At 37.0% G+C, this 13510-nt stretch overlaps 1 long non-coding RNA gene across 5 annotated transcripts in view; it reads left to right on the forward strand.

Annotated features, from left to right (window-relative positions):
- Positions 1-13510, forward strand: part of LOC149917743 (uncharacterized) — a 310433-nt gene that overhangs the window by 265679 nt on the left and 31244 nt on the right. For all 5 annotated transcript variants that reach the window (XR_016466710.1, XR_016466711.1, XR_016466712.1 and 2 more), the window contains one exon: positions 7785-7911. This is a non-coding gene — a long non-coding RNA (uncharacterized LOC149917743). The remainder of the gene's footprint in view (positions 1-7784; positions 7912-13510) is intronic.

Genomic DNA, 13510 nt, shown 5'->3' on the forward strand with positions numbered 1-13510 from the left:
TTTTTAGGTCAGAACTGATAGCTGAAGAAGCAAATGTGGAATCAGAGAGAATCCTCAGGGAATGCAGAGTGTAGTAAATATGTATTGGCAATACTTGTGACAAATTTCTGTTACTAGTGTCTTGGTCCATAGGTGTTTTTTTTGACTGCTCCTCATATACACACACATACAGACTGGAAGTTCAGGTATTATCTGCATCAGATATCACATTGGCTTACTGGTGAGCATGGCTAAAGTCACCTTTTTCTCATTTTTTCTTGCAGTTTTACTCCTTCCATCTAGATAGATAGATAAATCTCTATTTTCTCCTATTGTCAAAATATTGTCAGGCCTATTTGCTATTTTTGTCTTGTCAAATACATGTTAGATTAACATAGTAGCATGTGGACTACAAGTAAATCTTTTCCTTGGACTACTGGGTTCTCATTTTAAGCCACTTGTAATTTGAAACATTAAAAACTTCTAAATCTCTTTGCAAGGCTAGGTGCAAAGCTATCATTATGAGAGTAATGAATGTTTTTGTATGATTCAATTCCCTTCCAATCTCATCTATTCGTTAAGCAGAAAAGAAAATGGAGATACAATAAGCCTTAGGCTTACATTCAAGTCTATCCTCAAAGAAATTCTTACAGTATTTTAAAGAAAGTTCAAGAATTCTAGAAGAATAAAACAAAAAACAGTTTGTAACATAGCAGCACATCTCAAAAACTTTGCTCAGTCATGTCATTAAAGTTCTCTACAGGTTCAGTACAAAGGATTCCATTGCTCCTACCCAAATGAATTAGCCTTTCTCAGTTGGCTCTGAGAGGGAAGGGAGCAGGTCATTCAGTACATAACAACAGGAACAATGACTTGAGAAACATCCTATTCATAAGCGCTGGGAGCTGAAGAGGATTGATGGGATTTTGGTTCAGAAATCAAGAAAAAGCTCTACCCATTCCAGATATACACTATAATACAGGAACCCTTTTGGAACAGCTGTAAGTTTATGCAGCAACTGAAGTCTTTGCCAATGCAATAATAGAAGATTTAACATGAGAAATTATGTATTTGGATATTCTGTATATAATTTCATTGTCTGAATTCTTTTTTTTTTTTTTTTCCCCCCACAAAGAATACTGTACATGCAGTCCTGCTTAGAAAAAACATAAGGGAATCATGCCTGGCTGACCTTTTCCTTACCTACTCTAAAGATACAAGAATTTGACGCAAATATCACATTTGCACTAACCAAATCAACACTAAATGCTCTGTGCTCTGTGAAGTGGATTGAATGTGTTTTTGTAGCTGAATACAGCTTTCTTTGAATTTCTTTTTGGGACACATTGCTTTTGGCTAGACTGAGCACAAGTCTTAATGTTTGCCAGGGTATTTGGTGATTCTGAAGTTCCCTCTGCAGACAGTGTCTAGTCTGTCCATTTCTAAGCAAACAGAAAATTACAAACAAAAACACAACAGGACACACTACATTAAAACCATGAATTTAGATCACTTTGAAACAGAAAAATTTACACATATTTGGCTGCTTCAATAGCCTTTTTGTGATGTTTGGAATATGAATGTGAATTTAACAAGATAACCATTTTATGTTCTCAAAATCTGGGTAATAGTAACTGACCTTATACAAAGCTCTCTAAAGTTATTTTATCTTGAAACTGACCTAAGAAAGAGTGGTGCTTTGTGATTACATATTTCCCAACTTTATACCGATTCATCTAGTGCACTATCAGAAGTGGCATTCAAGGACTACTTAAAGTAACACAGAAACATGCACACTGAACAGCATTCCTTGGAGTAGTGGTGAACTCCAATTGGGGAAGGACAACTTCTGGTTGTCCTTTGGATCAAAAAGGAGATAAGTAAGAGGGTGAAACACTGAATGAAAAAAAAAAAAATGGGGAACTGTGATCCTAAGTGTATTTGCACTTCTTCAGTATGGCTTTGCTGCATGTGGTGCAGGAAAGTTTGCCATTTCAGCCAGTGCTAAGCATGCAGGGCATGGGGAGATGGGGAGACATTAGTTGTGGCCCCTTTTTTTCCCCAATTTCTCAGATTACTTAGTAAATTGAGATCAAATATGTACAATTCCTTGTTAGCTATAAAATCAGACTGATTCTCCTCAAATAAAATCCAAATGTAATTTTGCAGGCCAGGTTATGCTATTAGTTTTACCAATACATGATGTCTTAGATTGTTGCTTTGGCCATATTAGAATCATAGCTCATTATTAAGGAGTGTCCTTATTAAAGACATATATCTTTCAAACGGACTAGAAATTAGTGAAACTGCCATTGTGTGGTACGTATCTACAAGATATTGTTAAAAAATATTAATAAGGCTAAGACTGTATTTTGGTAGCAGAGTAGTTAGGAAGGTACTGTTATGACTGTTATTTTCAACATGTTTTTACAGAAGTACCTCACAAAAAGAAACAGAGAACCTTTGGCTATGTATTCATGTACAGCTAAGCCTACTCTGTATTTCCCAGAAGTGCAAAGAACTTTATAAATCTCTGCATGTAAAGTTCTAGCTTACTTATAGCTTAAATCAGAGTTTTAGCTTGGTCCTTTAAACTGGAATCCTGACACTATATCTAATGCAATATAGACATAAAATGCAACCAATACTCATATCCTGGGCAGCTGCCCTGTCGAACTCTGACCAGACCTTACTTGACCAAAACTGCACATACCCATTTTAAAGGCTAGCCTGTCATTAGAAAGTAGCAAGATCATAGAAGCAGGAGTTTCAAGTGTGACAGCAATCCCAATGAGTTTCATTTTCTGCAGAAGAGATAAAATTGCAAAGGTATAGAAAGTGAGATGAAGGCTGTGGAAGAATTCCCCTTATAAACAATAAGAAGTCAATAGCTAAGACATATTCCAGCACACCCACAGCCCACTACTTATGAGTTACAATGCTTAAAATCATCTGGCTGCCTAGAATAGCAGAGATAGGAGAACTACAGGTTTTGCAAATAGTAGTATTGGCTATGAGCATTCACAGACTTATTATTTTCTCCTTCCAAAAAGATAAAAGAACATCTTGCTTTCAGAAATATGTTTTGCCCAAAGACGATATTGGGGTGTTTCTTTATTTCTTATGGAAGAATAATTTAATTATAGCAGTGTGCACACACAGTAAATGTAGTGAGCATTAAGATGATGCACCTTAGTTGGAAGCCTGAAGCATGTGAAGCACAATCATAGGTTATCACTCTGCTTACCCTAATCAAACAGGATTGAGACAGAATAATCACACACACAAGAAAGACTATAGGTAGACAGGTCTTTAACCACACTACTGTGGTCACTGAAGAAGCAGGAATTTTGTAGTGGAAGAACCACTGCAGATTAAGTTGTCTAATTGCATCAGGACCAGCACTACTTCATGCCTGCAAGGTCAAAAGGCACGTGTAGCTACTGTGTGACTCTCTACACCTTGTCATGTAGCTCACAGTAGTTGCAACTTACATATCACGTTGGACATTGAAGAAAATCTCCTTACTATTTTTAGGAGATACATTGGACATAGTAAGGTCAATGAGTTGACATAATTTAAATTTCTCTCTATAACTCCCTAAATTAAAATATGTGTACAGTGAACCCAAATAAGATGCAACATTATTGTTTTGGTCAAAGTCGAGTTTTTAAATGTGCTTTCTCAGATTGTGGTTCTGCTATTACATTCAGTGTATGGATAAAATCTCAAACTACATCTGTAACCACTCTTGATTCATCTAAGATACTGTCAAATTTGCATTACTGTTTGTCATCAACAGAAATTAGTCTGTTTCCCACTGCACAACTCAAGTTAGGAAAAATGCAAGCTGAATGTGATCTTTCATAACACCATACATGGTACTGGTATCATTACACACAGAATATTTTACATCACGTTATCCCTAATCAAATTCTTATATTTTAACAGTTAGTGAGGGCCAGTAACAGCTGAAGATGATTGTGATTTTCATTATAAATCCCATACTTTTGGTTAAGCACATATATTTTTAGCATAATTACATTCTGGAATTATAACCACATTTAGAATTAGTATTATATGCTACCAGCTACATTGTAGGTTTCAAAAAGAATATTGCATTGTCATTCAGCGTCATATTTATCCAAAGGAAAGGCTAAACAATATAGAAATGTGTATTTTGCTGACATGGTTTAGAAGAAACAGTTAAAATGGAGAAAATGGTGTGGATTCAGAATATTCTGACTGACAGATGGACTGAGCTTCGCATTTCCTTAGAGGCATTAGCATAATTAGGCAAAGTTGGGAAATGATTTATGCTGTTCAGAAGTTACGGTTCAACTCCTGGTGATCCAAAACCAAGATTAACTTTCATTCTCTTTCTTACTGAAAGCCAAGAAGGCTAATAGAAGAGTAACTTGCTAGTCAGTGACTAATACTAGTACTCTTTTATAGGTATTTAGACAAATATACGTTTGACATTCACTTAGTTCAATATGATCAAGGATTACTTCGTTTAGAAATATATTTTGGGAAATTGGATTGCATTATCTGTTCATCTCTGAAGGGTTTCAGTTTTATTGCCAATTCACAGAAGACTGACATAATGCTTGATAGGATATGATAGTAGGTAGATAGAGGTAGGTTGGAGCACCGAGATACGTAGAGCTGCTTGAGAAAGCCAGTAGTAAAATAGTTAACGTGATCTAACATGGGCTTTTAATACACTATGTGTTTCTGTGCATAACCCTGCTTTTCTGTTATTGTTCCTAGTTCTTTTGAAGAGGATGTATATTCTCTATATACAGTTTGTATATACATACATGTGTATGCTTGTTGAAGATGCTCCTTTAGTTTTTTTTGCTAAAAGTATAGAAAGACAAAGCAATGCTACATTACATCAACAAATACACACAATCTCTACTGTACATAATGGGAATACAGCTACCTGACTGTGAGGAGAAACTGTGATGCTGGTGGAGCAGTATGGACTTCAACAATAGTCATGTAACTATTGAGATCTTAGAGACCAGAAGATATCTTAATCCAACGCATGGAACTGAAGCAGGCTAACACATATATCTACATTTGTTGTTTGCTCAGCATTTTCATATTCACTCATATTCATATTTATTCAGTCAAGTTTGATTCTACTGTGTCACTTAGTAACCCATTCCAACATGGCCCAGCCCTTGGTAGTAGCTTTTATATGTACTGACATTAACATAACTAATAACCTTACACTAAAAGATGTGTTGAAATAGGTAGCAAGGCAAATCATGCAGTCTCAACTCATGCTAAGAGAAAGGAGTTTCCAACTGCTGCTTCATGAATCTCAATAAAAGTGCCAGGACAGCGGCTGTCATTTCCCTTAAGTTTACTCAGTATAAAGAAATGGAATCATGAAGAAGCAAATTATTGTAATTGTCATAGTCTAATTCTTGGACTGAAATTTGGTAATCTTTTTTAAAGCTTTGCCTATTCACTTTTCTTTCATAAAATTGCTATTTTTGCAAATTGCAGGTTTGTTTGTTTGTTTGTTGTTTTGTTTTGTTTTTTTGTGGAGATAACATTAAACGGTGCTGGAATTTCCATCCTTAAGTGTGTTATATGAACCATTCCAAGTAAACATTACCAAGAAATATTATTGAAAGAGAAAGATATAATAAGATATAGTAGCAACAGTGTTCTGTCCCATACCTCAGAAACAGATTTTTTTAGATTCTCGAGCAATGGGAATGATGGACCTGCAGGCTCATCGGGGTTAATGTTGACAATGAGCAATTACTGTTTTTGACAAGAATACTAAAGGGTTTCAAGACAACTGTTCTAACTGAAAGCAGATTATGACTTGCGTTTTATTACTAACTGTCAGGCATAGTTGTCAAGCATATAAAAGTGTGATACAAAGGAAGATCATTTTGTTATAGTGGGAGACAAAGCAGAGATCAGATGATGACCTTTTTTGTGGGTTTGTTTTTTTTTTTTTTCAATTACCCACAGGAAGAAGGAGGCAGAGTCCTCAGTGTTTTAAAAAGGGAAATGGGGGGAGAAAACATCCGGGACAGGACACTTTCCTACAGAGAAAAAAAAAAATACACCAAAAAGCACAATATGATTTTAATGAAGCAAACATATGTGGATGTCTGTGGGTACTGGTGTGTGACTTCTGTGTCTTTCTTGTAGATACAGTAGTATGATGGTGGGACAGTATTCCACAGCAACCTTCCAGAGATGAGTTATCTGTCTGCCTGATAATCACAGCTACAAGTGTTTTTTGTTTCTTGTTTTTTGTTTTTTTTTTTTTTTTTGGTCTGGTATTTAGTTGCAATATTTTCTTCTCGCCTTTTTGGGATGTGTTGCAATCTTGATTATAGGGAGGAAGATCTTTGTCAAAGCAATTATTCAACCCACAGTTTTCTCATGACAGGTGAAAAATATTTGCTAAGGAGTGCTCTACCTCTCATTTGTTTATTTATGTGTGCCTGTGACAATAGCTGATAATTTTGCTTCCACTGAGAAATAACATCTGACAGAGAATGTGCTGATATCATTTGATTCTCTACTCTGTTAGAGATCCTAGATCTCTTTAAATACTTCTTTTATAAAAACAAAAAGTCTATAGAAAGTCATTTCACACAATTGCTGGTTCTTAAGACATATAAAGAGGCATATCTTAAATAAAATAAAAATAAATTGGCAAAACAAAGTGCGGAAACAAAGGTGGTGTCTCACTGGCAAAAATATAATATAATCTGTTAATATAACCTGTACTGAAGATGCCCAGATTCTCCAAGAATGCTTCAATCAGTCTCACTATAATTGAGTGAAGAAAGTAGAGCAAGTGTATTGTGATAAAGGCAACATCCCCCAAATTTGTTTATTTAATGCTGTCATTCTCAGATAATACTTTCATTCTGCATAATACCTCAGATTTCCCTCAATTTCTCCTTTAGATGTTATAAAGGAACAGATCATAGTAGAATCTTTTACATCCATGTGTGCACCATGCGTAAACTTCTATTCATACAGTCTTGGCCCAGAAGAACTTGGGAGATCTACATACTTAGATTTTTTTTCATTTACCCTGAGTGATATTGTCAGTTCAGCCTCTGCCATCAGTTCCAGCAACACTAGATAATTCACATTAGGACCATTACAGTAGCCTTGATCTCTCAGAAACTATAGCTGCTGAGAACATAAATTGAACCAATCTTATGTGATAGGTATGCCAGGAGATGCACTGTCTGATATTGTTTAAAAGCACTCATGAACAGAGCAAAACAAACTGCTTTTATAAAGCTGTCAGCCAGTAAATGTCTGTTATTCTCCTTGCATGCTGATCCTTACAAAGGATGCTCAGTGCCATCCTCTTACAACCTCTGCCTCAACTTCAGTTTGCTTATCCATCTTCTCGGGTAGTTCAAGTGAAAGGATAATACACAGCAGGAATATGTAGTATAACCACATTTGCCAATGTTTTAAACTGTAGTTCAGAAAGGTTCCACGTTTTTCACAGGGTTACATCGTTTCCAAACAGAAAAGCTAGAGGTAAGCAGCTTTCTCTTGCCCATTGACCAGCAATCATGAAAAGTGCTTTGGGCATTCAACATGGAAGATAGCAGGACGTCCATTACAGTAGCGATGATTTTTCGAATCTGAAAAATATCAGTGATAATCTGCTTGAAAGTTTTCTGTTGAAACATACGTTTTAAACATTTTTTTTTTTTTTTTTACTTTGTGTGTAAAGTTCTTACTATGCAAAAGAGACTTCAGTTGTCACAGTGCCTTTTTTTATTTTTTAGGACCATATAGCTGGCTGTCAACAGGCTGCGATTGTGCACAGGGGAAAACAGCATGGACTAGACTGAGTGGATTCAGAACGTTAGATGAAGGCAAAATCATGGAAAGGTCTGCTTCTATCTCATGCAGGTGAGCAGAGGAAAAATAAACTTTCTCTGAGTAAGATGACATTTTATTTTGTGATGGAATAGTGAAAGATGCATAAGGCTTTGAGATCAGGCAGGCTCTGTAGAGACTAACTATAGCTGATTCTGAATTCCTGATGATCCTAAAGCTCTGTGGTTACAAATTTCCTTCCAAGAAAGCACCCCAAGAAATCCCTCAGCTCTGAACTCAGTAGTCTTTTTAACCCTTGCCCAAAAGTGCGTTTTATGAAAAATGATAGAACGTTAAATACATATCTTACATTTTGATACAATTGTGTTTCCTTTCTCCTTCTCTCAGCTTCCATCCATGTGTGTCTGCACACACACACACACTCATGCACGCACACACACATCTATCTCTCTATATATAGTCTGCAGCGGAAGCCCATGTATAGTGTAAATTCTGGGAATAATTAAGAAAAGGATACTGCATCCTCCAGCAGACGGAATGCATCTTTTTCATTTAAAGTAGGTTTTTTTTTCCTTTACCACCAACTTGCTGCAATTAGGAAGTTGTTGGAGAGATATCAATTGAGATTTGGGAACTGTTTTCTGGAAATGTTTTGAATTAAAATCTAATTGGTAGCTTTCTTTGATAACTATTTTATTGTTGGGTGCAGCTAAATGGAAATCAACCACAAAGGGAACTAAATTTTGTTAGTCATTAATTTCAACTCGATTTCACAAATGATTTACATATATGATATTTTCCTTATTTGTTTTATAACATTCTTTATCTTCAGTTAGAAGCAGTTAGACTGATGCAATGTTGTTTTCTCAATCATCATTTTAAATAATCTATAGGAAAATAATCTAAGTGAATTAAAGTTAAATTTCTGTCACATTATGAAAAATCTAGGAAGCTAATAACCTCGATGATAAAACGTTATTGTTTTTACCTAAGAAATCTTTGAGTTTTGGGGCCAAAGGAAAATAGACATATATTACAAATATATGATGATAGCAAAACAAAATGTTGAAAAGGCACTATTGCACAGGAATCATGTGAAAGGTCAAGGCTCAGATACATGGTCATCTTTCCTCAGTTTAACGTGTTATGAGGACCAGGATCAAGTGAGCTGTGTCCGTTTGTGATCACTAAGCTTAAAGTTAATGTGAGTTAACTCACTATACAATATGAGAAACGTGAAAGATAACTTTAAGTACTGGAAAAATTAACTAACAATTTTATGGAAGGAAGATGGGCTACAAGAATCAATCATGGCAGAAATGGAATTTTACTAATAGTGAGTGGCAGATAACCTGGGCATGCAGGACTTGATCGAAAGCACATTTGACTGAGTCCAGTTTGCTCTGTGGACTTCAGATCGTGCCCATGGTATGTAAGAGACACCTTTCTGGTGAAGCCAAAATCCTCACAAGGGAGACATAGTTGATAAATGTCTGGAATTAATTAATATTGTCATTAGTAATAGACAGATATAGAGGGTCTACTCATTATGGAAACACAAATATTGAAAGATTTTTCTCTCGAAAACTAAGTGAGCAGGTGAAGTGCAGTATCAGTTTCTTTATTTAAGTGTTTGCAATTGAAACACTGTGCCTCTTAGCAGCAAAGAGGAGATCAACATCTTGCTGTATCACTGATTGGGAGCCTAGCATCTCCTGTCTTCTGATTGATTTAGGAATAAAATAAATTTCGTATTCAAATGGAGAATAACAACAGAAGTGATGTACCATTTTCATGAGTCCCTAAGCAGAGTACTGCTGCCCAGGGTACTCCACCTGCAGGAAACTGAGCTGATACTGTGCACTGCAAAGTTTCTTAGGAAACAAATCCACCACACCTGTACTGTCTCAATGCTGTGCACAGTGCTGTCTGGAAACCTGTTTATAGTTGTCATTTGTTTTCTGCTGTCATAAACTAATGCCTAAGCATTCTTTTGTGCTTGTTCTTTCCCTACGTTATTTGGCTATTTGAATTACAGCTCCACTCCAAAAGTGTTTACATAAAAATGTAATCTTCATTCTTAGCATATGTGCTCCACAAGTGCTTTCAGAGTCAAAGACGTTTCTGGCTTAGGTGACTCAGATATTTGTCAAATTCTTTTTAATAGTGGTTGCATTGCAAAGAGGCACTCACTTTCTATGCATCGTCAGTATACCAGATTTGTATACATGAAACAGGATAACAGTTGAGCATGAGAACCCTCTTTTTCTTTTTTAAATACTGATAATAAAACATAAAAGACAAGTGGCTTGAAAATCAAGTATTTTCACTTCTAAAATAAGGATCTATTATTTGGAAATTGCAGTGAGACCATAAGTACAAGCTATATTCATGTGGTTTTTATAATTCTCAGATGGAAATTGTATATATCAATGTTGCCTTACATTGACTTTAAAATATTTGTCCTTTCCAAATTATTTTTGGGATGTTTAATTAAATTGAAATGAATTTAATCAAAGGAAGGAAGGAAGGGAAGGGAAGGGAAGGGAAGGGAAGGGAAGGGAAGGGAAGGGAAGGGAAGGGAAGGGAAGGGGAGGGGAGGGGAGGGGAGGGGAGGGGAGGGGAGGGGAGGGGAGGGGAGGGGAGGGGAGGGAAGGGAAGGGAAGGGAAGGGAAGGGAAGGGAAGGGAAGGGAAGGGAAGGGAAGGGAAGGGAAGGGAAGGGAAGGGAAGGGAAGGGAAGGGAAGGGAAGGGAAGGGAAGGGAAGGGAAGGGAAGGGAAGGGAAGGGAAGGGAAGGGAAGGGAAGGGAAGGGAAGGGAAGGGAAGGGAAGGGAAGGGAAGGGAAGGGAAGGGAAGGGAAGGGAAGGGAAGGGAAGGGAAGGGAAGGAGGGGAAAGGAGGGGAAAGGAGGGGAAGAAGGAAGGGAGGAAGAGAGGAAGGGAGGAAGGAAAAAGGAATTCCTTTGATAATCAATAGTTTTATAAATTCCCACTATGAACTTCAGATTTAGGAAGAGCTCAAGAGTGTTGAGATTGGCATTTAAATTGCTTTTTCACATGACTTCTTGTTAATTTTGCCTGTGCTCAGGAAGCATTTTGCTGATATTTCTTGATATCTATCTTGCTCATTCAGTGCCTCTCTTACCATTGTACATAAGTGAGATAATCATAGGTTAGAAAGGCAGTGTTCAAAAGAGTCATACTGTCGATGAATATCCAGGCTTTTTGCGTTACTTTCTGAGGAGAGCATTTTGCTTCCAGGAGGGCGTGGTAACAGTTCACCAGTAATTTTTCTTGTGGAAAGGTACCACTTAAGTGAAAAAAAATTGGGGCTCAGCCTTGCCTTTGTTGTAGGAAACCATATAGTGGAGAAAAGGCCACTGGAGATCCACCCTTTGCCAACAGGTTCTCTCTGAGCTTTCTGCCTGCAGACTGCTTTGCAGATGGCCTATAGTATTAGAACTCTGAGACCATTATGGCCTAAGCATAAAGAATACTAGGAATGGATAGAAATGCAGAGGACCAAATTGAAAATAAGTTCCTTTTAAAATAAGCAATATTTCTGTCAGTTTGATCATCGGTGACAAAGAGAAGGCATTTCTAAACAGTTTGGAAAGGTTTCAAAAAAGCGGTTGTTTGTTAAGTATTCTAGAAATTCAAGTAAGAATATTTAAGCCACTACTTTCTCCTTGAATCGTGACAAACTGGGAAGGACATCGGGTTCTGCAGAGGTGGCATCTCCATAGTTTCTCAGAAGCTTTGGAAAGGAGTAGAAAGGATTTTGCAGGACTATATCACTGAAAGGTTTTTAGAAAGAGCAGGAGGTATTCACCAGGACCCCAAAATCGCTGCCTGAGAGGGGGGACAAAGCCTCCATGGCAGAACTCTTCCCGAGGCTTGGCAGTAACCACAGGTTTGGGGGTGTCCGGAGATTATTTCTGCATCTCCCAGAACACCATCTTTCCAAAGCCAGCTCTGGCCTCCCTTCAGTTTCAGCAGGGCATTGGCTTGCTATCACAGCTGCTTCCACAAGGGTGTGCCAATCAAACAGACTGCATTCTAGTGCATGAAGATACAAAACAGAGCCGGAGTGTATAAAACGTGCAGTTAATCCTGAGCGCTTCTTTGCTCAATCCATTTATGAAAGCATATTTGAAAGCACGTAAAGTCGTATTGAATGTACACACAACAGAAAAAAAAAAAAAAAAAAAAACAACCAAACATATATATGTATCCAGAGAATTTTTTAGTAAAGTATTTTTAAAAAATCAGTACAGGCATGCTGGCTTTTTACCTTCTCTTGTTTTAACCTATGACTGATTCATTGGTTGAAGTGTAAAGGAACAGATCTTCTTATGGTAATTGATTCTCAGGGGCTATTAGTGTAAATGTAAATGCTCAACATAGATGTTACATAGGTGGGTGTTAGAGGGAAAACATAAATTGTCAGTAATATAAAGCAGTCTGTTCATACCGTGGGGTGAAGAAGTGAAGAATGTTAGAAATCAGAGACTCAGAAATGCCTCCCAGAGTTGGTTGCGAGTGGAGTCTCCCATTGTGAGTAATTATAAGAAACCTACTGTGCAGGAGTCAATTCTGGTCCTTTAGTTCAACAGGCAAGACACTTACCTGAAAATAACAGAGATTTCAGGTGAGATTTGTGAAAAAGCTTATATGAGTTAAACATCTGGCTGCCATGGGAGGTGGGCACCTCCATTTGTAGAGTTAAAATTCTTGGGACTGTATATTTTTCTATAGCCCTTGACTAGAATTCCTTCTATTTTTCATAACAGCTGTGAATTTTTAACCATGGCGAACAAGAAAACATCATTCCAGTGAATGCCCAAGAGAATATTTTAGTTGAATATTTTAGTTAGGGAATATTTTTAGTTGATTAGCCCAATAAAAATTACAAGATGATCTCCAAAATATTGGATGAAAATAATTTTTAAAAAGCCTGTTGGTTCTTATCTTATGTTTTTCACTCTTGCAAGTTTATGATTTCCTGGTTCTCTTTGGAACTCAATGAGTTTAAAACATACTTTATTTAAAAATATATGTCTATATATGTGATCACATGACTCTATAAATCAGATCTTCCAGGGAAGCAACAAATATATTCTGAGATCAAATTAGGAGACTCAATCATACTGTATTGATTATTCTTCTTAAGATTCTGGAGCATTTAGTCTGCTTTATGAAAAATATGCTGTTTGAGCTTCTCTCTATTGCTGCATCTGTCTTGATGATGATTGCAGGAGGCAGTGAAAAGATGGCTCTGACACCTGCCTGTCGCACTGCCCAGTGTGAATGTGCAGCCTGACATGGGCCAAACTTGAATGGATGTGATCAATCCCTATACTGGGGAATTAGAGGAGGAAACAAGCCCTGAAAACACCTCCTCACCTTGCATAAAATTCACAGTCATCTTGAGAAAGGACCCTAGGCAAAATCCTAGGCACCACAGGATCAAACCTGTAGAAGTTTTACTTCCTTCATAATTGTGAAGTGTCAGTTCCCAGCAGCAAACACATTCTAATATGCTGCCTTTTTATGATGATGTGAGAACCACAAGAAGTCTGGGATTCTAAATTCCTTTCAGATCCTTTATATAAAAAAAAAGTCCAGATGTCTCACAAAACATTTAAAGAACTTTATTTGAAAAACATTTTC

The sequence above is a fragment of the Phasianus colchicus genome, chromosome 5 (assembly GCF_987193195.1).
Source record: "Phasianus colchicus chromosome 5, bPhaCol1.hap1.1, whole genome shotgun sequence".
Lineage (NCBI taxonomy): Eukaryota > Metazoa > Chordata > Aves > Galliformes > Phasianidae > Phasianus > Phasianus colchicus.